The sequence below is a fragment of the Erpetoichthys calabaricus genome, chromosome 2, assembly GCF_900747795.2.
Source record: "Erpetoichthys calabaricus chromosome 2, fErpCal1.3, whole genome shotgun sequence".
NCBI classification, from domain to species: domain Eukaryota; kingdom Metazoa; phylum Chordata; class Cladistia; order Polypteriformes; family Polypteridae; genus Erpetoichthys; species Erpetoichthys calabaricus.
Window position 1 is genome coordinate 156173359 of NC_041395.2, and position 27490 is coordinate 156200848.

Here is a 27490-nt window from a genome sequence, read left to right on the forward strand (position 1 = left end):
GTCCCAGTTTTCAATTAAATCTAACCTTGTCTTCCCTAGATTTCTTCTGTTTCTTCCATTTACTTCTCTGAATTTCAAACAGCAATCCTCTAAATTAGGTCTGTTAATCTCTTATCTCTCACAGTTTTGCACAAAGTAGCTCACTACCCAAGTCTGCATACACATACTCCTTTTTTAAATACCCCAGTCTCTGTATAGTAGGTATCCAAATGCCACTCCCTGGTTGGGCACAGCATAGCATCATTACACTTAGTGATATTTTGATTGCTTCCCTTATCAGAATTTTTCAATTGATGAAGTCTAAATTCTCTATTGCTGTATTTCCCTCTCCAGCCGATTCTGGGAGACCTTCGCTACCCCCGCTGTGACCAATTGTGCTCAATTCACAAACGAAGATAAGCATTGTATGATTGTGCTTGATTCTTCTAATGTGGAGACATTCTGGGAATCAAGACGGAAACCCTCTATGCTACCACCCCCCCTTCAGTTTGATGATTGTGCTTAATTCACTGAGGGGACCCTTCCCAGTTGGGTTGTGAACACACTGACATATAAAAAACTGGGTTGTGACACCACAACGTTTGGGAAACACTACTCTATTCCATCCTACTCTTTTTATCTCCAGTCTGTTATCAGGTCTTGTGATATTTATTTCAATTCTCCACTTGCATTTCATCTTGCTTGAACTTTGAAACCTGTCTGTGGTACCTATTCCTTTTTATGCAAGGCTGCCTCCAAGCCCTTGCCCATATAGTCAGTTTGGGAAAGTGATCTGCCACAATCTGTTCCTCATGATTAGGATCTGATTTTTAAGAACATCACTTTTGCTTTGAAAAATCTCCATCATCAACATACACAATTCAAATGTGTGCCTTGTCTGTATTTCACCCCATAAACATTTTCCTATTGGCCTTTGCAATGCTCCCCTTTGTTTTCTTTGTTCTTCTAAAGACTCGGGTACTTTATAAAACGTGTACTGGAAATGCTGTAAAATTTCGGCCTTTCAATGAGCTGTGTCACAGTTTCTTCTGTCTTCTTCTGTTAAATCCTTTTTATTCATCAAGTTTCCCTTGTCTTGGATCTCTCTGCTTTTTCTCTTTACTCTTCCCTGGAGATATTGTTCTCTTTGGGCACAATTACTGCAATGTTAGCTTTAGCTTTGGAAATCTCCCTATTGATTTATTTTTGGATATCTACAATCTTATGCTTCTCAAATTATCTGATGCCAGAATTAATGGAAAGTCAAGTCCAGATATTAAGTGGCAATCATATGTACAGCCCATCTTGTTCATACTCACTTAAGGTTCAAATGGATTTGTTTCCTCTCCTCTGTGTGTAACATCTACTTCTTGGGGCTGTTGTGGGCACCATTGGATGGTTTTTTTAATATGTATGTATGGTTTCATGGTCATGTTTAATTTGTCCTAATTTCTGTTTACATATTTCTTTAATAAAAACTTACAAAAACAAAAAGTGCTGCTCTCAGCAATACAGTAAACTAAGAAATGTTGTTTTATAGTGGGAGGAAAATGCATCTTTAACGTTTACAGGGTTGCTTTAGGCAACATTATACCTTTTCAGTTTCACATCATACTGTGTAAGAATGACACTTCAATGCAAAATAATTTTTTCTGGTGTATTTTCCTTTTGAAGGCTCATGTGCTATACAAATTTACCAATGTGTGAGTGTTGAAGATGCATTTCCTTGAGGGTACTGGCAAGTATTAATATTTGTTATGCAAAAATTGAGACTTTAATTAAATATTTGAACTAACTTGAATTCAGATTTTCATTCGTCTGAAAATGCCAGAAGAACTGTTTATGAGAGTCTAAATTGTACATTTTTAAACCTATTGTACAGTACATCCTTCAAAGTACATTTAACAAATGCAAAAAGGCTACACTTCAACTATATGGTCTTCTAGTATATTGCCAAATAAACTTTTTTATTCCAAAGATCTATATCACTCGCAAGAGACAATAGCTACCATAAATTTGTGATACCATTTTCACAGTATAAGACTCCTGTGTCTGTAAGCTACACATGTATGATTAAAAATTTAACAGAGAAGTTCAGCACACATGGAAAATCCATCACTGTTTCCTGAGTAAACTCTTGGAAGTCTGGGGTTCTATTAGAGCTTCTTCAGATATGTTTGGAGACTTGACTTGTGACCTGCTCATTCCTTTTTAGTGCTAATTCCATCTCCTTCACTCATATACACAAAGAAAAGTTGGAATATTAGGTTTTCACAGTCTGTTTACAGGTTGTGTTATTCCTTACCTGCTTATAAGTGGTGAAGGAAATTACATAAAAGTTATTATTTTGTTAAAATAATGACCAAGTGTCATTGTGTATTATATTTTTAGAAAAGCCTTATAATCTTTTTTTAAATGCTCATTTAGTAAACCTTAAACCTGTAGTTCACTAAATACTGCATGTACCCTGGATTCAGATGTTCACATCTCCATATTTTTTAATTTTGACTTCATTTGTAGAGACATGATTCTGAGAAAAGCCATGCTGACCTTTAAACTTCACTTGCAGTGATGAGATTCTGAAAAAAGCTATGTTGAAATCTCTTCCTACACAAACTTTTTTTTTAAATTGTCCAAACCGAATATGTCTTCATTCTAATGATCTGTGTCTTTTTCTCCTTGATCCTACCAAGTTTGCAGTTTTCATGTCACTCCTGTGTCTGAATGGGTTTTCACCAGGTACCTCAGTTTTTCACCCACATTCCAAAAAGTGCCTGTAAAGTCAAGTCAAGTCAGCTTTATTTATATAGCACATTTAACACAATTACAAGTTGACCAAGGTGCTTTACAGTAAAAAAAACACATCTCCAGTGAAAATACAGTTCACATAAGCTAAAAATTAATAAAATAATATAAATACAAACAAATAAGTAAATAACTAAAAAACTATACACTGCATTAATACAAAAGTCTAAAAACATTGTAAGAATAAGCCCTTAATTTGAACCAAAAGCCAGTGAATAAAAATGTTTTCAATTTAGACTTAAAACTATAGATTGAGGGAGCAGTTCCAGTTTCATAAGGAAGCACAGTCACCATTAGTATCTGCAGAATGCATAATAATAACTGATCTGTGGACCTGAGAACCCTAGATGGTAGATGTTAGGTAAGAAGCTCAGCAATATATGAAAGAGCAGGCCCATGCAGTGCCTTATACAAAAATAATAAATTCTTAAAATTCACCCTGTTCAGTCCTGGAAGCCAGTGCAGGGAAGCCAAAACAGGTGAGATATGCTCTTTTTTTTGGTGCCAGTCAACGCTCTGGGAGCTGAATTCAGAACCAACTGGAAGCGAGACAAAGACGATTTAGAAACACCAGAATAAAAAGAATTGTAGTAATCCTGTTGTGAGGAGACAAATGCATAAATAAGCTTTTACAAGTCATTATATGACAGAAAACAAAACAAAACAATAACAATAATAAGTCTCATTTATAGAACGCCTTTCACAAACCCAAGGTCACTTTACATACAGAGGAAAAAAAAATTACTCAGAAGAAAAAGTTTGTTGAAGAGGAAAGATTGGAGTTGAGATTTAAATTTGGAGAAAGAGGAGCAATCTCAGAAAGACTGAGGAAGACAGTCCCATAGTTTAGGGGCCATAGCACTGAAGGACCTGTGTCCCAGGGTGGAGAGTCTGGTGCGTGGGACAGTAAGTAGATTACTATTCGAGGACCTGAAAGAGCGACAAGGAGTGTATGGAGATAGGAGCTGAGTGAGGTAGGGCAAGGTTATGTAGAGCTTTGAAGATGAGAAGCAGAATCTTGAATTTAATCTTTGATGGAACCAGTAACTAGTGAAGTTGGGAGAGAAGATGGGAGATGTGAGCAGAACTCTGTGTGTGGGTGAGGACTATGGCTGTGGAGTTCTGAATGTACTGTAGCTTCTGTATAAATTTTGCAGGGAGGTAGATAAAGAGGGAATTACAGTAGTCAATAAGAGACATTATGAAACAATTAACCAGAGTTTGAGCATCATTACAGGATAGAAATGGATGGAGGCAGACAATGTTACAGAGATGATAGAATGAAGTTTTGGAAAGAGGCCTAATATGTAGCTCTAAGTTAAATGATGAATCAAACAAAACACCAAGATTTCTGACAACGGGAGCAGGTTTGACAAGTGTACCATTCACAGAAACAGAGAAGTTGGATGCCTTAGAAAGTTGGGATTTTGGGCCTACCAATAACACTTCAGTTTTATTGGCATTAAGTTTGAGAAAGTTATTTTCTTTCCATAGCTTAAGATCAGAAATGCAGTCAGTGAGTGTGCTTGGAGGCAAGTCTGTAACGGAGTGTGTACTAAGATATAACTATATATCGTCTGCATAACAGTGGAAGTTAAAGTCATGTCTGTGAAAAATCTGACCCAAAGGAAGGATATAAAGTAGAAAGAGTAATGGCCCAAGGACTGAACCCTGAGGGACACCACATGACACAGGTGAGGTGAAGAATTTATATCGGCCAAGTGTGACAAACTTTTGCCTATTAGAAATATATGATGTGAATCACTGAAGGACTAAGCCAGAGATCCCTACAGTGGAGAGACGTGAGAGGAGGATTTCATGATTAACAGTATCATATGCTGCACTTAAGTCAAGAAGGAGGAGAATATTAAGTGAACTGTAATCTGCAGACCGGAGAAGATCATTAACTACACAGAGAAGAGTGCTGTGCTGTGCTGTGTGTGAAAACCAGAATAAAAAGGGTCATAGATTGTATTGTCTAGAAGAAAAACATGGAGTTGTGTAGCAACCACATGTTCCATCACCTTAGCCGAAAGAGGGAGATTAGAGATAGGCCGGTAACTGGAGAGAGAAGAAGGATCCAGGTCAGGATTGAGGCAACAGCAGTAGTTTTGAGGGCAGTAGGGACAGAACCTGAAACGAAACATGCATTTATCAATGAGGCAACAGGAAAACTAATTATGGATGAGCATGCCTTAAGCAGAGGAGTGGGGCAGGATCAAGCACACAGGAGGAGTAATTAGACTTATTAATAAGTTCAGAGATTTTGAGATAGTCAACAGGCGAGAAACAAGTGATTCTTGATGATGGAGATGGCAGATCAGAATGTAATAGATTTGATCAATTTTGGTATCAAAGAAATGTAAGAAAGCTTGACACTGTTTAGCTGTATTGGGGCATGCTAGAGGAGAGTGCTGGAGGTGTTTATAAACAGTCCTAAAAAGAGTTCTAGGCCTAGACTTAGCACCATTTATGAGAGAGGGATAATAGTTTGAGCGAGCAGTGTTAAGGGCATTCCTGTATTTAAGTATGTGCTCAGTGTAAGGCTGTGAGTGAACTATGAGGCTTGTTTTCTTATAAAGCCGCTCAATACGCCGGCTAGTGTCTTTCGTAGCTCTGAGCTCATGGGTGTACCAGGGACAGGAGCAGGTGGGTGGAACCTGCCTAGTCCTTAAGGCAGCAAAGTTATCTAACAGTTGTGAAAGACAGTTTTTTAAAGGGAAACCATGCTTTCAGGAGAGGAAAGACTATGTAGGCCAAAAATAGATGAAGACAGAAGGGAAGCAACAAACAATTTGGAATTAACAGGCCTACTATTACGATAAGAGACAGACTTTTTCTCAACAGAAGTAGTGGTAATAATGCTAAAGTTACATTCAATAAGCTTATGATCAGAAATACCAGAGAGTGAACCTGAGACAGAGACATTATTCAAGCAAAGCAAATCAAGAATATGACCATGAGTATGAGTGGGGACATGAACATGCTGTGTCAAGTCAAAACATTCCAAAGTAGAGATGAACTCAGCTGTAAGAGAGCAGTTGATGTCAACATGAATATTAAAGTCACCAAGTACAATTACAGCAGGGCAAAGAGATGAGATTACAGTGAGAAGTCCATTAAATTCAGACAGAAAATTCACCACAAATTTGGGAGGATGATAAACTAACAACAGCAGCACAGGAGGGGAGAAAACCAGCTTCACAGCAGATGTGCCTTCAAAAAAGGAGAGTTCCTTCATTGTTAAGGTAGATCTATAAACCACAGCCAGGCCACCTCCTTTTCCTGTTAACCTGGGTTTAGATATGTAGCTGTAGTCAAGAGGAGTCAGGATGTTTAAATATAAATAGTCACCAGGTTGTTGCCAAGTTTCTGTAAGTAGAGACATATCCACTTGCTTCTGGAAGATGAGGTCGTTAATCAGTGAGGCCTTGTTAATTATGGAGCAAGCGTTCAATAGTGCAAGCCTAAAGTTGGAAGAGCTGGGAGAGTAGGGTGCAGACATTTCCTGAAGTGGACGGCTTGACTTTAGTAATAGCCTTAAGTTGAAAAAAGTAGCTCTTTACAACAGCATTTATCTGTTTGTCAAATTTAAGTTCGAAGTCAAAAATCACACCTAGATTTCTTACATGTGACCTAATATACAGTATGGAGTCAAAGGTCTCAGCTTATTTGCAATTATATTGGTAGATCTGGAAGAACCGAAAAGAATAACATCCATCTTGGATTTATTTAGTTGGAGAAAATCTAATGCCATCTAGAATTTAATATGTTACTGTTAGTTAGTATTATTATAAGTTATTATAAGTGTTTGTGAGTGTGCTTCATGATAGACTTTTGGATTCTTCAGGCAGGTTTCTGCCTTGCGTACACACAATTCTCCCATAATTGGGTTCCCTGTGTTTCTTCTGTCTAGAAAATGGTTGGATGGGTGTTTCACAGAGTGTGACACAGTAATTAGAGCCGCTCCTTTATAACTCCCAAGTCTAGGCTTTGGCACTTTCTGTATGGAGCTTTTCCATTCTGCCAAGATGCTTTATGAAGCTTCAGTCAGACTTTGCTTTATTCAGTACATTTCTTACTGGACTAAGCACTAACACAAAGCACATTAGATCTCAGTTAGTCACACTTAAATTTATAGAGTGTATTTCCCCTTGAGCACATTTACACAACTCTTGCCAAAGCAATTCATATGATTTTTTCACCTTATTGCTGTCAACATTTGCCATTAACTTTGTCTTTTTTGTATAGATCCTTTCATAATGAATGCTCTTACAAAGACAGTTATATAGTCATACCAGAAAACAAAACACAGCTAAAGAGGTACACTTCATATGAGCCAGCAGTACGCTTGGCTGTTCTCATTGTCTCCCATTGATTCTTGTAAAATGTCTTGGATAGATAATTAGAATTCACACAACATCACATGCTATCTTCAGACTGGTACACATTGTTAATCAAACGATGACACTGATAAAAAATGCCATTGCAATTCAGAATATATTATTGTGTCGGACAATCTCCTGATGTATTCTGGGCTTCCATGTGGTAAGTTAACAGACATTTTATCACACAAGATTTTATCCTCTACAATTCATATTAAATGATGGTGACCTTTTTGAATTATATTTGGTATTCATGAGACAATGTTAATATCATGTTTCACAAACATAAATACTGGTGACTGCTGCTTCATTAATTTTAAAAAGCTAATGTTCTTCAAATATTAGCCATTTTAAGATCTATGAGGACTGTAGGAATTTAGTAAGCCAAGCATTTCCAGCACAGCAAAATTAATATAATGTGAATACCGCTAATAAGTGGTACCTTCGACTATTTGCTTCTTTTTAAAATCATGTTATGTTTTATGGCACCTTTCACAGAAAATACAAAAACAAAACAGAAAAAGGGGACCATTATATGTGAAAGTTATAAAAATGTTAATGAATAGTGAGCATTTTCTCTAGAATTTGTATACAACTTAGTGTTTTTAAAAGTAGGTGTTTAGCATTTTTCCAAGTGTGTTATTTCTTCACAGTCGTGGTATATATTCATTTGACACTTGAAATTGTGTTCTAAAGTGAAGCTTTTTTTTATACTCTTTCAAAATGTCTGTTCTTACAGTTTACAGTGGGATTGTAGGGTACCAGGGTCCAAAGTTCAATGAAAAACATCAAAATTTACCAAAAATGTCCAAAGTGTAATAGCAACAGTTTCGATTTACAAAACATCCCTTCTGACTTTATGAGGCATCCTTGTGAAGACAAAAGGAAACTAGAAATAATTATTTTATCAGAGATTCTTGGTACTGTTTTCTGGAGGTGCGGATATAACTTTTGCTCGTTTGTCACGGTTGCAGTTATGACAACCCAATGCCGAACTCTCTTAGCCCATTACATTCTGTGTTGTTATCTTACAAAGCCTACATCGCCAATGCACACCAGGTGCAGGGAAGTGAGTTTCCTTGTACTTTATATGCATAACAATAAATCTGAACTGATTACACTTCATTGTATTTTTAATAAAAGCCTTAGATTTTTGCAAAAGTATGATAAAAAAAAAATCAAAGAAAATTAAAAAGGCAGAGTGTACAACAGACCTTAATCAAGTACCACAAACCAATTACCAATTTCTTTAATGCATAATAAGTCCCGCTTCTTAATAATATGGTAATAAAAGAGCTCAGCACAAAGTTTCTGAGTGAGTGAATTCACTGATACTGATGCCAATCAATCTGTGAATGAATGGGAAGAACATGCAGACTCCATGTAGATCCTAGAGCTGTGAGACAGGAATGACAGCCCCCTCTGCCTATGTTAAAACATCTGTAATGAACTTACTAAACATTGACCTAACTAAACCTATGAATATATAATGTATAAATTATTCCTAGTGTGTGTGTGTGTGGGTGTGTATGTGTGTGTTTGCCCTGCAATTGACTGGTGCCCTGTCTGGATGTTGTTTTGGCCTTGCATCTGTCCGATGATCACTGAGATAGGCTTCAGCTATACCACAATCTGTGGATGGGGATCCCCTGGGAGTTTTGAGTGCACTGTTAGTAGTATATTACATCAAAGATCAGGTGGGGATGGGGAGTCGTTTTCTGTCAGTGCGTGAGGTGCCTCAACCATCAGGTACGAGGTAATGCCACACTTCAAGAAATGGCTACGTGACTGCTCTATAGTCTGTCTCACAGAAACAGACATATGCTTTAACAATCCAGTGGGAGCAGGCAGTATCTTTGCAAAGTAAAGAAAAAAAAATCTTCCATGTAGTATAAGAAAATAAGTAATCATGTGACTTTTTTCAGTGATTATTGTCTAGTTGTCTACAGAACTGAAACAACAATTTACATTTTGGCATCAATATTCAATGTCAATAATGACACTTGGCAATGACTTTTTGGGGTACACCAATTGCCCCGAAGGTTGCTGCAGTGCCGTAGAGGAAGACGAACTTAGCAAAGTGAGGTGCACAGCCAGTCTGCTTTTAAAATGGCAGAATGTCACAACAATGGTTTGCTTTTTGCTTATTTTCCTTCTTAAAATGGAATGAATATGCAGTTTTGCAATATGTGTGAAATCTCAAGATGCGGACCGATACTTAATAACATTTGAGGCTTGAAAAATAGACATATTCAGTATATTGTAAGGTTTTGCTTTTATAATGAGGCCATATACTCAAATATAAAATACAAGACTGGGACAGTTATTTTTAATTTTTTTATGTATCTTTTTTAATTTATAAAACATGCTTCACTTTTGAACACAAATTTGTGGCAAACTAATATAAACCATGATTGTAAAGAAAATAAATCAACTTGATAAATACCAAACCTAATCTTTCATTCTGTCACCATCATCTTGACTGCACTTTAACTGCTAAAATAAAGCTTGTATTCTGCATTTTCAGCAATATCCCACTCTAATTACCATTTGAAATTCCTAATTTGTTTTTCACTTCCGTGTGCTTATCAACCCTGTGGTGAGTGCTGGATTTACTGCATTGCACATGCTCTTTCTTTTTTTCATAATTCTTTACTCATCTATTAAGTGTTTTTTTTAAATTTCCCACAGTTTCTAAATTATGAGATAACTGTCTGCATTTTATGTAATATATTTGAAAATCAATCCCACTACTGTTCAACTTCCTGTATACATAAAGACCTTAGACTTTGCTGCATATATTCAAATTTGCTTTACTGAAATGAAATTGAATATTTTTAAGTTTTGCACTATGAAAACACAAGAAATTTTATTAGAATAACTGGACTTTAATAGATCAGTTACTTCTACATTCAACTATTTTGTCTATCTTTGAGAGGAGATTTTAAAACATTTGCTCATGGACATCATGGTTTAGCAATAGTGCTAGGTTTGAGTGAATCAGGCCAGTATCTTGGATACTGGAAAATTTGACAGATACTGTCTTTTGCTAAAATATTATTAAATAAATACTTCTGGAAAATCAGAGTAGTGCACAAAAGTGAAATGTGTCCATGAATGTTTGAATTGAAGAAACTCCTCATTTCCGATTCATTGGTCAAAAGCTCTGTCCTCAATTCAAGAACTCAGTTTCAATTGAATGGGCTTCACTTTTTGTACACATCTGTGATTTTCAGAAGTATTTATTTAATAATATTTCAGCAAAAAATAAGGGTGTTTTGGACATTGTGAACTTACAACTAGATAACAGACACGTGGATTATGCAGTAACCTGAGATTTTCTTTTTCAGATATTGAAACTTTATTATTTTCATTCTCCATAAAAACATGAGAATTAAACATTTTTTCTTGTCATTACAAACAACATGGGATATGTAACAGACACAAAAATATATCTTTTTTAGGTTGTGTAACGTTTAACCTGTGAATGTTTCAATAGCAGAAATAATATAACAATTGCATTATTCAACTGTATTTGCAAAGCACCATAGGGTGCTGTTAAATGATTCACTAAATTTACTGTCCGTATTTGAACATCTTTGATAAAAGAGATGTTCTACAGTGTATTGTTTTGTCATTAATATTTTATTTGGTTCTACTACATTGCAGGTTTAATGGAAGGGTTATGAATTCACTGTTATCTCCAAGAAGAGCTTCAGCTGTTTTCATGTGAATGTAATACAGGAAATGTTCTTGGAAATAAAGAATACTTAATTGAATTATAAAGGCAACATGACATCCAATCCTGAGACACAGAGATCTGCTCAGAGCCATCTCACAAACCAAATCTTAAGGTGGTCATTTTTATAATTGTGCTTAGGCACTTGTCAATACGAATTTCCAACATGAAATTAAATACATTTTCAAGAGTTGGTTATGAGAACTGTCTTAATAAAACATTGATGACAAAAGAGTTTAAATTAAACTAATAGCTGTCTGCCACTGTAATCAGTTAAACCCTAGACTGAAGAGAGTGTTCGTAACATGAAGTCAGTTCCACTATAGGCAGAAATCCTGCGCTCCGGCAGATAAACTAGCATCGACAGAATAGATCTTTCACTCAAATACCATGCAAGATTTAAGCAAACAACAACACAAAAATTCAAGCAGGCAATAATTGCATTAAACCATTGTGAATGTTGTTGGCATCATAAAAAATATATTAATTAAGTAACATATTGATTGAATGTGATAGATAGATAGATAGATAGATAGATAGATAGATAGATAGATAGATAGATAGATAGATAGATAGATAGATAGATAGATAGATAGATAGATAGATAGATAGATAGATAGATAGATAGATAGATAGATAGATAGATAGATATTCTATAATAATTACAAACTCAACACCAGAGTATAATGTCACCAGGGAAGACAAAGCATGGGCATACAGTAAAAGCAATAGAAACATCATGGCAAGTGCATGACACACCTGACCTGGCACCAGTCAGAGGTTTACTCTGCCTTAAATGAAGCCTGTCCACTTGGCTACAGTTACTTGGAGGCAGCTCGCAGCACTGGGCGTGGTGGTGGAATAGCTGTTATCCACCGTCAGGACCTGGGGTTGTCCCCTATCTCGATACCTGCAATATCTTCCTGTGAGTGCCTTGCATTTAAATGTAAGCCCCCGTTTCCCCTGACTGTTCTCCTTATCTATCGACCTCCAAAACCCAATTCTGCCTTTTATTCCAGAAATTACTGATCTTCTCACAACACTCTGTGCTACTTCTGCCAACATCATAATCTTAGGAGATATAAATATTCATGTTGACAATCCCACAGGTTATCTCACTGCTGATTTCCTTGAGCTGCTAGATTCTCTCAACCTACAACAACATGTTGATGTTCCCACACATTCTAGGGGTCACACTCTTGACTTGGTCATTTCAAACTGTGCCCCAATCAGGAATCTACAGGTATTTGATCTTGGTATTTCAGACCACAAAGTTGTGTCATTGGAGCTGCCCTTTTTCTCCTCCCGTATCAAACCAAAACGACAGATCTACTTCAGAAATCTGAAGAATATCAATGTGGATGCCTTGGCCTTGGACCTTACATTTCTCTCCTCTGACTTTATCAGCTCCCTCTCTGTTGCTGACCTTGTGGATTTTTACAACCAGTCCCTGAGCAGTCTCCTGGACTTCCACGCCCCTTTAACATCTAGGTCCGTCTCATTCTCGTGCTCAGCACCTTGGTATACCTGCGAGCTGCGAAAAATGAAGGCGGCTGGGCGTGTCCCTTGAGCGGCGGCTCAAGGCCTCTGGGCTGACTGTCCATAAACAGGCTTACAGAGAACACATGAGAGCGTATGCAGAAGCTCTGAAGGTTGCACAGTCCAAGTTTTATTCCACCATCATCAGAAATGGCTCCAGCAACCCTAAAAAACTTTTTTCAACCATAAATCATCTTGTCAAACCTCCTTTACCTGCCCATTCTGAGACCACTGATGACAGATGCAACATGTATATCAACTTTTTTAAACAAAAAGTTGATAATATCCGTTTACACCTCTCTACCAAGGATATCTTGCCCTTCCCAACTGTTGACTCATTGTCTGAGACCGTCCATCCTCTTTGCTCTTTCCATGTTGCCACACGGGAAGAGGTGGAGGATGTCATCAGGAAAATGAAACCGTCTACTAGTTCCCTGGACCCTTTCCCCTCACCCTTGCTGAGGGCCAACATTTCTGCCATCTCTCCACTTATCACCAGGATAATAAATCAGTCCCTCCTGGCTGGCCATATTCCTTCTGCACTAAAAACTGCTGTCATCAGACCTCTACTGAAAAAATCCACCTTGGATCCTGAAGTTCTCTCCAATTATAGGCCCATCTCCAATCTTCCATTTCTCTCCAAAGTCCTGGAAAAAATAGTTGCAGCACAACTTCACGATCATCTCAAACTGAACAATCTGTTTGAAAAGTTTCAGTCTGGTTTTCGCCCTGGCCATAGCACTGAAACAGCCCTGGTCAGGGTCACCAATGATCTTCTGATGACGGCAGATACTGGTTCACCTTCACTACTTATCCTCCTTGACCTGACAGCTGCTTTTGACACAATAGACCATAACATCCTTCTTCACCGCCTGCAATACACTATTGGACTCCTCAGGAATTGTTCTAAATTGGTTTACATCATACCTGACTGGCAGAACTGAGCATGTCGCCCTTGGCAGCGCAAAGTCCCACACCCACAACGTCGCCTGTGGTGTTCCACAGGGCTCTGTGCTGGGCCCTATCCTTTTTACTATCTACATGCTCCCCCCTTGGAACTGTCATTGGCAGACATGGTTTATCGTTCCATTGCTATGCCGATGACACTCAGCTTTACCTCAGGACTACTCCCACCCCCTCTACTGCTCCTCTGCCAACATCTACATTGTCTACCTGCCTGGAGGAGATAGAGGGCTTGGATGAGGCTCAATTTTCTTCAGTTGAACAGATCCAAAACAGAAGCCATCTTAGTTGGTACATCACATCATCTTCGCTCTTCTACCATCACCAGTATTACTTTCTCTGGCCAAAATATTCCTCTTTCCACCATCTGTTACTAATTTGGGTGTTAGAAATGGACTCCAAACTTACTTTTGACACCCACATCAAATATCTCTGTAAGTCATCTTTTTACCATCTCAAGAACATCGCCAAACTCGCGCCCATTACTCACCCTGGCAGATGCAGAGAAGCTCGTTCCATGCCTTTTGTCTCTTCCAGGCTGGATTACTGTAATGCACTCCTCATTGGGATTCCTGGCAAGAGTATCCAGAGACTCCAGTATATTCAGAACAGCGCTGCCAGGATCCTGATGAGGGTGCGAAAGTATGATCACATCACCCCAATCCTGAAAAACCCTTCACTGGCTCCCTGTTTCATTCAGAATAGAGTACAAGGTCTCCCTTCTTACCCATCAGTGCATTTATGGACATGCCCCTCTTTATCTACAGGAACTCCTTACCCCCCATAACTCCTTATGTTCCCTCCGCTCTGTACTCACTAACACTCTTCAAGTCCCCAGAACTAAGCTCAGCAGCATGGGTGACAGGGCGTTTTCATTGGTGGCGCCGAGGCTGTGGAATGCCCTCCCTGATTACCTGAGAGCCCCACAGTCGACTGAGGCCTTTAAGCGAAACCTAAAAAACGTCATCTTTTTAGAAAGTCATTTTGTTAAAGTATTTTATAGACTCTTCTGTTCTTTTTTTTATTTTATTAATTCTATTTTTACTCTGTAGCACTTTGGGGATTGCTAAAATATAAAGTGCAATATAAATAAAATTTATTATTATTATTATTACACAGCAAAGAAGAGACAGAGACAAAAACTTACTCTGTGTGTGTTTAGTATAACTTGTTTAGGAATTTCTGAACCCACATCACCCATAGGGAACAAAGTTGGCACTTGTGATTTCAGCTGACTTTACTTGGTGCCTACGGTGCAGGAAATACTAGACCCCCCAGCACTGTTCCTGCCCACTGGTTAGTTGCATTCTGTTGCCTAACTGCTCCCAGTTGTAACTGCAGATTAGGAGTCCTTTACAATCTTGTCTGTAATAAAACTAGTGGGAGTGATTTTATGCACTTTCTAATATCAATAGTGTCATTTTTTGAACAATTATATTCTCTGCTGGGTCCAATATCAACAATCTAAATTAACGACTTGCACATACCTATCAAGTTCCTGTGTAACATAATGCTGAGTACAAGAGTACTTTTTAATTGTAATATGGGGGGCAAAGTAAGATCCCACACCATCAGCTGGAAGGCACAGAGCAGGATCTGCCAGGACAAACTCACTTTCAAATCTACATCCATTCATGGAAAACTAGACTGTCCATTCAACAAAGCTAACAAAATATTACAACAGTGTTAATGTAAATGGTTAATAATAATAATAATAATAATAATAAATTCAAACTACTTAATGGATTTCTACAAACATTGCATTCGCATGGTATTATGCAAAACATTCCAGTATAATATATAGATATAATAAAAAATAGTCCTAAAATCAAAGGTTTTTTGTTGTTTTTTAAACCCACTTGTGTAGCACAGTTCTCTCTGCATTAAGTTATGACATTACCACACTACCAACAAAAGTCGGCTTGGTAATGCTTTTGTAATACTCTCCTGCAGAGAGTGCTAGGAGTTAAGCAAATCTTTTGTTTTTGACAAAGTATAAAACCAGATGGCGATCTAGCTTTATTATACAGAGTTCTCACTTCCATGACACCATCCTTTGAGACTCTGTGAGTGCATTGTGATGTCATTTATTTTTAGGTGCATTTTAGTTTGTTTTCTCCTTTTTGTTTGCATGCTTCCTAAGTCTGTTTGTGCAGTTCTTCCCTTGTTTGGTGTGCTGATGTTTTGGGATTTGTTATTTCTGATTTGTTTTTGTATTTTTTTAATTTTGTTTTGTGTTTCATTATTTAAATTTTGATTTCTATTAATTTTGTTTATGATTTTCTATTATTTTTGCAATTTTCAATTTTTTTTATAATTATCTTTGTGATTTTTGAATTGATGATCGAATTTGTTTATCTGCACTGTACTCTAGGGTTTACATTTTCTGATTTGTTCTTACATATTCCCATTTGTTTTTGTTTTCTGATTTGTTTTTTGTGCTTTTAATTTTGTTTTTTGCATGATTTAACTTGTTTTTGAAAACTGCACTTCAATGCCATCATACTTTGACATATGTTTACATTTTTTGAAAGGAGGACATGGTGGCAAGGACTGGAACAATTTTTCTGACTGAGGAGTGGTAAATGTTTTTTCATCAATCTGTTTAGTTAAATAGGACTAGTGTTTACCTAAAATTTATGATAATAACACTGGAACTTTCATCCATTCTCTTCCGCTTATCCGAGGTTGGGTCGCAGGGGCAGCAGCTTGAGCAGAGATGCCCAGACTTCCCTGTCCCCGGCCACTTCTTCTAGCTTTTCCGGGGAATCCCAAGGCGTTCCCAGGCCAGCCGAGAGACATAGTCCCTCCAGCGTGTCCTGGGTCTTCCCCTGGACCTCCTCCCGGTTAGACGTGCCAGGGAGGCGTCCAGGAGGCACTGGAACTTTGCCGACTTCAAATGTAGATGAAGTACTTGTAAATGGAGACTTACCGCACAGACATTTGCAAGTAAAGAAATAGCAATGAGAGAAAATTTCTTGTGAAAGCAGACTGTTAAAAGAAAATACATGTAAATTTTAACTAAAATTAATATTTTTTAATAGAATTAAACACCTCAAATTAAGTACAAGCTCACAACCTGGGAGAAGATAATCAGAGAAAAGAGAAGTATAATTATGCATTTTTATGGTTGGTCTATAATGGGAAAAAAATAGGGTCGGATGTGAAGTGGGAGAATTATGTTTCTAAAGTTAATATTAAATAAGGAGAATGACAAACTAGAAGAAACGTAACATGGCTTATCAAAAGACAAATAAATTTCCCTAGCAACATACCTGGCAGTGTTAGAAACACCTAGGTAATAATCTTGAGCTATGTGTTTGATGTGAATGACTTCTAATTTCATACACTAAACTTGAGAGAGACTTATTTAGGGCTTATTAATTGAGAATGGCGTTATATTACAGTTAGATGGAGTCTAATGTAATGCCTTGCCTAGGTCAACAAGAACATAACAAACATTTAAATACTATAGGCTATTCTGTATTGTCCTGACTCAGATTCTAATTGTAATGTGGTTGCCACAAAAAATAGGATGAAAAGAAATGGCAGGTAAGGGACATGGAAAAAAATTAATTATAGGGTCATCAATGGTTGGATTGCATGTAAGCCTTACTTAGACTGCCCAATTCTTAGCAATGTCCTGCATTTCTAAACTCATGATTTACCCTGGCAATAAATTCACAAGGTTAAGGCCCTGTGATGATGCATTGTTCAGAATACACTCTTTTTTTCTTGATTAAATCACTCCTGTTATAGATTCTGGTTTCCAGAAAGAAAACCATTTAATTGATTAGTCCAGTTTATTATTTAGCTATGTGCCCCACTATGGATTTGCATCCCATCCACAATTCTACAAAGGAACTCAGTGTTTCCAGGAGAGGCTCTGGCTCCTTATGACCATTCAAGTGGGTTCACAAAGTAGTTAATGGGGTTTAATATGATCACAGCTAATAGAGAGATGCATGCTAGCAGAAGCCACACGTGACCAGAATGGTTCGACTAGGATAAAGAGAAACTCCTCATAAAGATAGATAATCTACACAGAAAAGCTGAATAAAAAAAATCACAAGATTCATTTTTACTAAAAAGATCCATGGGAAAGAAATGTAATGGTCAGAATGAGTTGAGTTTAAGATGGCAGAAAATGATACAGTCAAGTCGTTAATTTCTGTTTGTCAGCAGATATAGAAAATGTGGAAAAATGTGAAGGCGGTGCACTTAAATATCAATACAAATGTAAGGTAAAGTGGGTAAAGTTTCCTACTACTGTACAATTTCTCTGATTACTCACCAAAGTAATACCAAGTATCACTTGACATAATTAAAACTATAATCTTACATAGAACAAACAGCGTAGTTTGTGCAAGATGGATTTAAAATTTAAAATCAAATTGACAATACTTTGAGTAGCATGAAAAAAGAGTGTCATACAGTTTAAAATATTACACAATCATGTAACTGTCTTGATACTAACACAATGGAACACACTAGCCTCTTTTGCATATAGAAGCCAATAGTTCCCTCACTCATTTAGTAGGATTTAATGCTCAGGTTGACAGTCTCTTTTCAAGCACTGATTACATAAAAAATAATAGTTCTTGGTAAGAGAATAGGACTTAGTAATATTTGTATAAAAGACCTGCAATAAAAGGCTGAAATCAGACAAATTGCTGGAAGAAGATAACATTTTTCCAAGAATATTTTAGTAAGTTAGAGACAAAATATACAAAACTCATGATGTGTATTCTACTGATATCACTGCATACTGGAAACTCCTAAGCGTTGGAAGTTAGCTCATGTTATCCTATTAAAAACTACTTGTGCTACCCATCTAAGACTGGTTAAAATCTAAGTACTTAATGCAGACCTCATCGTTAATCTATGCAGTACACCATCTATTGGAATGTGTTTTGTAATGCACGTAGTGCTAAAATGCATTGCATTTGTTATTTCAACAGATGGAGTATCACAAACATTTGTAGTAATAAAATTAATTACTAAAATGCTTGCTGCAGTGGGCTGGCGCCCTGCCCGAGGTTTGTTCCTGCCTTGCGCCCTGTGTTGGCTGGGATTGGCTCCAGCAGACCCCTGTGACCCTGTAGTTAGGATATAGTGGGTTGGACAATGACTGACTAAAATGTTTGTGATGCACCATCTGTTGGAATGATAAGTGCAATGCATATGTTCGTGCTAAAAAAGCAAAGTTAATCCTTGCAATGTGATTTCTGCTTCAATGACACCTGCAATGCATTTTATTACTAAAAATGTTTGTGATGCACCATCTTTTGAAATGACAGAGACATTGCAACCGGACGGACACACAGACAGACGAACACGTATCCTTTTATTAAAGTGGATGGTGATTGGGTTGATCCAACTAGGTAAAGGCCAGTATCCTTAACATGCATCACCACTATATTAATTATTATTATTTTGTGTGTGCTTTTGTTGCCAATTTTTAAAGCAGTCTTATGCTTCTTTAATGACATTGTGTAGTGTGTGCATGCCACCAGTAAACAAGAATCAACAATGTGGTTCATTGTCTGAATCTCCTCACAATGGCATTTATCAGTAGTGCTGAGGTGCCAGCAAAACTCATTGCTATTACAAAGGCCTTGTTCAGTGCGAAAACAATTTTGCAGGGTCCACTAGCCACAGTTCAAAACCTGACATTCAGAGTTTAGGTTTGTCCACTTGATATTTGTGACATAATTGCCAATCTCCATGTTTTCTCTTCAGTGTTCCAATAAGTCTTGTGTCTGCCCATAGAGGATGACAAAATATTAGGTGATGTCGAGGAAGTGTTGTTATGTCATTGTGGAGCAGCCATTCAGGATGAAATGCAGGAGGAAGAGTGTTAGATAGCACTGGGAACCAGGAAAATTGGGTTAATCACAATGTGCTTAAAATGATGTGCATCTTGGTATTATCTTTGTGTCAGCTGTTTGTTTGCTAGCTTTGTATGTGCCGATCTGAATTGTGTAGTGCTAAAGCTGAAGTATGCAGAACTGGTGCATCTTCTATTTCATGGAGGTACTTTTTAAATGACAGTGTTTGGTCAAGTATAACACCAAGAAAGATATGATATGAGTCATTTTTCAGGAGTGCATTATTCATGGAAACATTAAACTCATAGGACACTTTAGAATTCTCCAGAAGAATGACAGACAAAACAATTTTATGCCATTTGACTTGAGTCACCAGCATTGTCAGCCATCAAGCGTGCCATGTTTTTTCACAGTATTCTTTCCTTTTCCCTTATATCATTTGCATAAATAAATCTGTGACTGTTGGTACCTGGCAGATCATTGATATAAATATTAAACAAGATTGGAGACAACACCGATCCCAGTGGAAATCCACTGTTCGGTTATTTCCATAAACTTGCATCATTATCTAACATATGAATTCTATGTTTCTGATTTTGTATAAGTAGCTCTGCCAGGCAAATAAATCAGTATGGCAAACAATTTGATAACTTCAGTAACGGTCATGTATGCCAAACTGTATCATAGGCAGGTGACAGGTCCAGAAATACAGCGCTTGTTTTGTTTGTTGCTGGAAGCCATCCTCGATTTAACTAGTTATGGCACCTACTTGATCAAAGGGGCTTCAACCTTGTCTAATGCCTGCCTGACTGATATTTAAAATAGAGACAGTAATGGAGGAAATATATCGTAGTGCCACATGTTTCAGTAATTTATAACATGTGCTCAGGAGGGAAATAGGTCTTTAATTTGTTGCAGCCTGTGGGTTTTTTAATTGCCTTTTCCAGTGTTATCACTTTAGACTGCCTTTTACATTTTGGCATTCTTTAAGAACTTAAATAAAAAAGTGTGAAATTCTTTCACATGCACTATGACCTAAGTGAGTGAAGAACTCAGGATGAATACTATCATAACCGGGATCTTTATCTTCTACCACATGATTTATTGCTTATATTATTTCAGACACTGTAAATGCTGTAGACATCCTTTTATCATTTATGTGTCTACAGCATTGCAGGCATTCATCATGAAAAAAATTGTTCAAACTTATTTTCCTCCTTAAATGACTGGAAACTGCATTTGCAGTCACTGGTGCAGGATTTGATTTTGGTAGCCATGGTGAAAGATGCCCAATTTCTATTACTAGAGTGCACAAAGTTCAATTTAACAGTTGATTCTTCCCATCCTATCCATCTTGTGCTGTCAAGTGGCTTTAGCAAATGGTCAGCAATTTCTAGATCTCTGGATTTTTCAAACTGCTCTAATAATATCACTGATTCCTTATTCACACATGGAATACAAACAGGCAGATTGTCACTTAGAATGGATGCATATGCCGCTTATGAGTGTGCACTTTGGAACCTTTTTGTTCGCTTCTTCCAAGGATATATTGTTTTGTGGTATGATTAAAACACTCCTTTAAACTTCTCCACAAATAAGCTCAAATTTGTTTTGCGAAAAGTCTGTCGCCACTATGGTGTACATTTTATAGCTGGTAACTTTAGACAAATGTGTATAACAGAAGGCCGATGCTGACTATGTGGAGAATCATTTAACATGCTGCAATGTGCTAATTGCAGATGACCATTCACACATGATAGTTGCCACTAGTCTGGTGAGAACTTTTTGCCACCTTGCAGATTTACATGTGCCACGTTGTCTGGAATTCTGTATAAGAACGAGGGCATTACATGATGTCCATTTTTGTAGACAGACATCTGCAGCATCACTGGAGTTATATCCCCAGTCACAATAGTGACTGTTAAAGTCCTAGATGTAAACAGCAAGGTGTTTAAGTGATGGAAGTGGTATACTTTCATTCCAGTTTTCACTAAACATTTGTTATGGAAACATTTCCAGTCTTGATAACATCACAATGAACTGTTAAAATCTCACATATCTATAATGTTTGATCTCACATTTTTTGTTCTGCCATGTTTGACATGAAGATTATAACTAAATCAAAACCTCCAATCCTAAAGTGATTAGTCTTGTCAGCATCTGCATGGGTCTCCTGTAGACAAATGGCATCCACTGCCTGGGATTCTACAATTGAACATTTAGCTGCTGATAATCCCCTACCATTCACTTGGAGAATAAGCAGAACTTGAAAATCATCGTCCAAATTGTGGGCTGTTGTTGTTGCTGATATGGTTCAATCTGCTAGCAGCATCATTTGTCTTCCTGAGCAATGAGGTACTTATACTGAAGGCAACGAGGTCACAGATGCCATCTTCTCTACTAGTATATTAATGGAATCAGTTATTAAGAAAGAAAGCAAGCATGTCAGGAACAGGTGTATGGCGTCTGATGGGGAAGGTCATTTTTTAGAAATATGTAGCAATTCTATTAGAAAGAAGCAAAAGTATATGATCAGAGAAGTGCATATGCCATTGTTTTAATTGATATTCTGAAGGCTTTTGAAAAGAAACCACAAGAGAGGTTAGGTATCAGATTACCTTAAACACTGGAAATAAATTGTTATGGTACAAAGGACTTTTTCAGAAATAAGCAAAGTTAAAAGTGGTTTCCCTTAGGGACTGGTGCTGTAGCTGCTGGGATTTTTAATATACTGTATATTAGTAAATGATCTTTGTAAGAATATAAATGTATGATAATGTAGATTCAGTCTTATCACTACAAAAGTATATACAAAAATATAGGCTCTGGCAAACTTGTACAGATTACATTTATTTATGTTAAATTAAAAGTTTTTCATTTAGAATGTAAAAATATAACATCTGAGTATATAAAGGGTGGATTGAAACTTGAAAGTATGAAAGAAGGAACTGGGAGTCTTGAATGACTGAATAATGGTAAAAAAGCAACCACATTACAATTAAAACTAAAATGTATTATCCTATTATTGATTGAATAGAGATACATTAAATTATTAATGTTTATTAACTCCAGAACAGAAATTATTTGTTCTGTACTAATATTCCAATGAATTAATTATTCTGACCCTAGAATGCAGTTAACTTAACCGGGGGACATTGGAACAAACAAACTACAATTAGCATGTTGGATTTATGTACAAAAATCAGGGAACAAATAAAGTCTTATCTATCTATCTATGTATCTGTCATAATGGACCCTTCACTACTTCCATCCAGACAGTGTACAGATGTGATTAAGACCTCTAATAGTATGTTAGTTTTTACAGCCCAAAATATCAATTATAACTCAAGTGAGGTTATGCTTAAGTTATATAATGCACTAGTGAAGTCTCACCTGGAGTACCATTTGGAGTTTCAGTTTCCATATTACAGAAAGTACATAGCTATACTAAAGAAGGTACAGAGAAGAGCAACTAGGTCGATTCTGAGATTGAGATATGAAGAAAGCCTGAAGAAGTTCAGTTTAAGCAAACAGAGATTAAGATGTAACATGACTGAATTGTGAAACAACTGGCAATTCCCCAAGAAGAGCTGTGATCTGTAGATGGGAACTGGAAGTCTGGTCTGACCTGCTTGGCCTGCTGCCACTGTGACTCTCACCAGGATAAGCAGTTTGGGATGATGAAATGAGAGGACTGAATTGTTTAAAATTATGTTGAGAATAATTACGGTGGCTCGGAGCTGTTACTTTAAAAGAAAATCTTAAACAAGAGCACTGGGACAGAGATACAGAGTTGTTAAGGGCAGATTTTGCACAGATGTTAGAAAGTGTGAAAGACAAATGGAATAAATTACCTGGTAGTGTGGTGGATAATAGGACCCGAGATATTTAAACTTGACTTTTTTATTTTTTGTGGAAATTAAATAAACAGGATTGTCACACTTTGTTGGGCTGATTGGCCTGTCTTCCTCAACATTTTCTAATGTTCTAATTACTGTCAAATATGCAATGATCTTTGAGTAAAGGAAGTTTGTTTTTGGTCAATTGCTGTGTTTTCACAACAATTTATGCAGGTTGCACTACTGGAGACATTTGAGACAAAAACAACGGAGCCAATTGTAAGGCACGATTTTACTCATGTGGAAGCCAAGTATATAGGGGATGCTTTAAAGTTTTATTCCTACAGATGTCAGGTGATAGACTTTTAGCCTGACTTTGGTCAGGCTGAACAAGAGTGCAGTGCATGTTAGAAGAGTTGGAAGGTAAAGCTGAATTTTAGAGTGTTTTGCATTCTCAAGTTGTTTATGAGATTCCAGTTACAGGGATAACTTTAAGCTGGGTGTGTGATGAGTTCATTGGTTATGAGCTTGAGTGATAAAGATATTTTGCATCATTTTGTTTTTGCCTACACCTTCAGATTGTTTTGAAAAACTGTAAGATCTTGGCATGTTCTGGTAGCAGAGATAAAAGTCTGTTGCCAAGTGAGCCAGGTTTTTATATTGGGTGGAGGAGCTGCTTTTTTTTTTTGTAAACTGACACTTTCAGAGAGTCAATGTCAATGTCAACGTCAATTTATTTATATAGCACATTTAAAACAACATAGTAATGCTGTGGCCAAAGTACTTTACAATAATAGAATAAAAGAAAAACAAAATAATTAACAAAACATAAATAGAAATAAAATATATGAACATAAAATAAAATACAAAATAAATAAAGTAATGTTATATACATAAAAAATAGAAGTAATGTTATATAATCACAAAGAGGAAACCATCAGTATTACTGAAGGTCATGGAATGCAAGTGAATAGAAATGAGTCTTTAATCTTGTTTTAAACAGTTCAATTGTAGACGACTCCTTTATATGATCAGGTAAAGAGTTCCACAGGTGAGGCGCAGCAGCTGCAAAAGCCCTGTCCCCCTTGGTTATACACTTGGTACGAGGGACAACCAGAGACAGCTGACCAGAAGATCTAAGCACTCTGGATGGCTGGTGTAAAACACACAGTTCAGATAAATAGGCAGGAGCAAGCCCATGTAAAGATTTAAAAACTAGCAGCAAGATTTTAAAATCAATTTGAAAACTGACAGGCAGCCAGTGTAAAGAAGCTGAAATAGGAGTAACAGAGTCATACTTTCTTGCCCCAACCAGAAAGCAAGCGGCAGCATTTTGAACCAACTGTAACCTTCGTATCAGAGATCTGTTAATTCCAGAATACAGCGAGTTGCAGTAATCGAGGCGAGAAAAAATAAACGCATGAGTAGCTTTCTCAAGATCCCTAGAAGATAAAAAAGGCTTTATCTTACCTAATTGACGAAGTTGAAAAAGCAACTCTTGACTGCAGAATTTATTTGTTTCTCAAAAGAGAGGTTACTATCAAAGGTAACACCAAGATTGCGGACTTGAGGTTTGGAAAAGACAGAGAAAGAGTTCGAAGAGTCCAAGACCAATTTGGGCTTTAGCTGATGGACCCTACTATAAGCACCTCCAGTCTTATTTTGATTTAGATCAAGAAAATTATTAGCCATCCAGGATCTTAGTTCAGACAGACAGTTGTGGAGTTGATTTGTTGTAGAGTTGCAGACAGGAATATAAACCTGTGTATCATCAGCATAGCAGTGAAAAGCAATGTTAAATTTCCTAAAAATCGCTCCAATAGGGTGAAGGTATATGGAGAATAAAATAGGACGCAAAATGGATCCCTGAGGAACACCATATTTAAGAGGAGCAGTAGATAAAGAAGAGGACTTAAAAGTCACTGAAAAGTGTCTACCAGTTAAATATGACCTGAACCAGTTAAGAGCAGCCCCTTTGAGCCCAACAAGATGTTCAAGCCGCATCAGCAATATTTCATGGTCAATGGTGTCAAAGGCAGCGGACAGGTCAAGGAGGAGAAGGACTGACTCTTCTCTTTCTCAGAAAGACATCTTTTTCTTTATTTTTGAGATAAAGTAATCTGCAACAAAGAAATCAAGCCACCTCAGAATGCTTAACAGCATCCTGTTGTTACCAATGAAACTGCATGAAGATTTGACCCACTCAGGTTGCATGATTCTCTGTATCACTGTGTAGTTGGTGTTATTGGTTTTGATGTAAATATAGTTTTTGAGTGAAATCTTAAAGCCAGTCTCTGTGTAACTCCTACTAGCGGCTGGGAGGTTAGATTGTTCATTCTTTAGTAGTGCGACTCCTTAAGGGTACAAGGGAAAATCTTTGTTAAGCCATATACTGGTGATAAAGTGGGTTGAAATAAAAGTTTAAAAGTAAATACAGCCCTAGTCAGTGAGCAGCTTGCCATTGAGGTCTCAAAGTTTAAACACACACAGAGCGCAGCAAGAACTTTGAGACAGGTAAGAGGTTAAAGATAACATCTAGAAAATAACCCAAAAGGTTAATTGGTACCTTTCATGTTATGTGCATGCCATAGGTAATCTGTTAAAATACTAAATTAAAGCAGATTACACCCTGGAGCAACTAGATTTAATATTTTTTTCTCACCTCAGATGTAGGGTTGTGCACTTATTTCTGAGAGGCTTTCTTAGCAAGCAGGCATGTGCAGTGCTGTATAAAAACTCCCAGACTAGGAAACAGACAATTATGTTCATAGTCACCCATTACAAAGACAGAATTACCTTCACCAACAAAAAAATGAAACACAATCAAAACCATTATCTTTTTTCTTTTTATTTGTTTAGCATTTGAGTGCTATGTCTCTCATGGAGGTCTTAACCCTAGTCATTCAAAGTTCAGACAAGTTGCTGTGTGCACAGGCTTCTTTAACATTTTATTAATTTTACTAGAATCAAACAAAAATCCAAACAAGCATGTCCATTCATACATCCATTCTCCAACCCGCTGAATCCGAACACAGGTTCACGGGGGTCCACTGGAGCCAATCCCAGCCAACATAAGGCACAAGACAGGAACCAATCCCGGGCAGGGCGCCAGCCCACCGCAGGACACACACACACAGACCAAGCACACATTAGGGACAATTTAGGATCGCCAATCCACCTAACCTGCATGTCTTTGGACTGTGGGAGGAAACCAGAGCCCCCAGAGGAAACCCACGCAGACACGCGAAGAACATGCAAACTCTACGCAGGAAGGACCCAGGAAGTGAACCCAGGTCTCCTTAAAGTGAGGCAGCAGCGCTACCACTGCGCCATCGTGCCGCCCAAAACAATCAAGTCAAGTTTAACAAAACTAGGTTTGAAACTAATTGACCCCCACCCATGAAAAAGAGAGCCAGGCCAGCAGAACAAAACTTTAAAAAGTAAAAATATGTAAATAAATAAATGAATACAAATAAATATAATAAAAAAGAGGGGAGAAAATCTGCTTCCTCAGTTTAAATGCTTATTCTAAAATGTTATTGATTAGATCCTGCCAAGTTTTGAAAAAGTTTTGTACAGATCATCTAAGACAGAATTTGATTTTTTCCAATTTTAAATAATATATAACATCAGTTACCCACTGACTTAAAAGTGGTGAGTTAGGATTCTTCCAGTTGAGCAAGGTAAGTCTACGTGCTAATAGTGAAGTAAAGGCAATCACAGTTTGTTTTTCCTTCTCCACTTTAAGCCCATCTGGAAGTACACCAAAAACTGCTGTTAGTGGATTAGGAGGAATTTTGAACCCAAGGCTGTGTGAAAGGCATTTAAAGATGGCTTCTTCTTCTTCTTTTGGCTGCTCCCGTTAGGGTTTGCCACAGTGGATCATCTTCTTCCATACCTTTCTGTCCTCTTCATCTTGTTCTGTTACACCCATCACCTGCATGTCCTCTCTCACCACATCCATAAACCTTCTCTTAGGCCTTCCTCTTTTCCTCTTCCCTGGCAGCTCTGTCCTTAGCATCCTTCTCCCAATACTCTCAGCATCTCTCCTCTGCACATGTCCAAACCAATGCAATCTTGCCTCTCTAACTTTGTCTCCCAACCGTCCAACCTGAGCCTACCCTCTAATGTACTTGTTTGTAATCCTATTCATCCTCGTCACACCCAATGCAAATCTTAGAATCTTTAACTCTGCTACCTCCAGCTCTGTCTCCTGCTTTCTGGTCAGTGCCACCGTCTCCAACCCATATAACATAGCTGGTGTCACTACCGTCCTGTAGATCTTCCCTTTCACTCTTGCTGATACTCGTCTGTCACAAATCACTCCTGACACTCTTTTCCACCCATTCCACCCTGCCAGCACTCTCTTTTTCACCTCTCTTCCACAATCCCCATTACTCTGTACTGTTG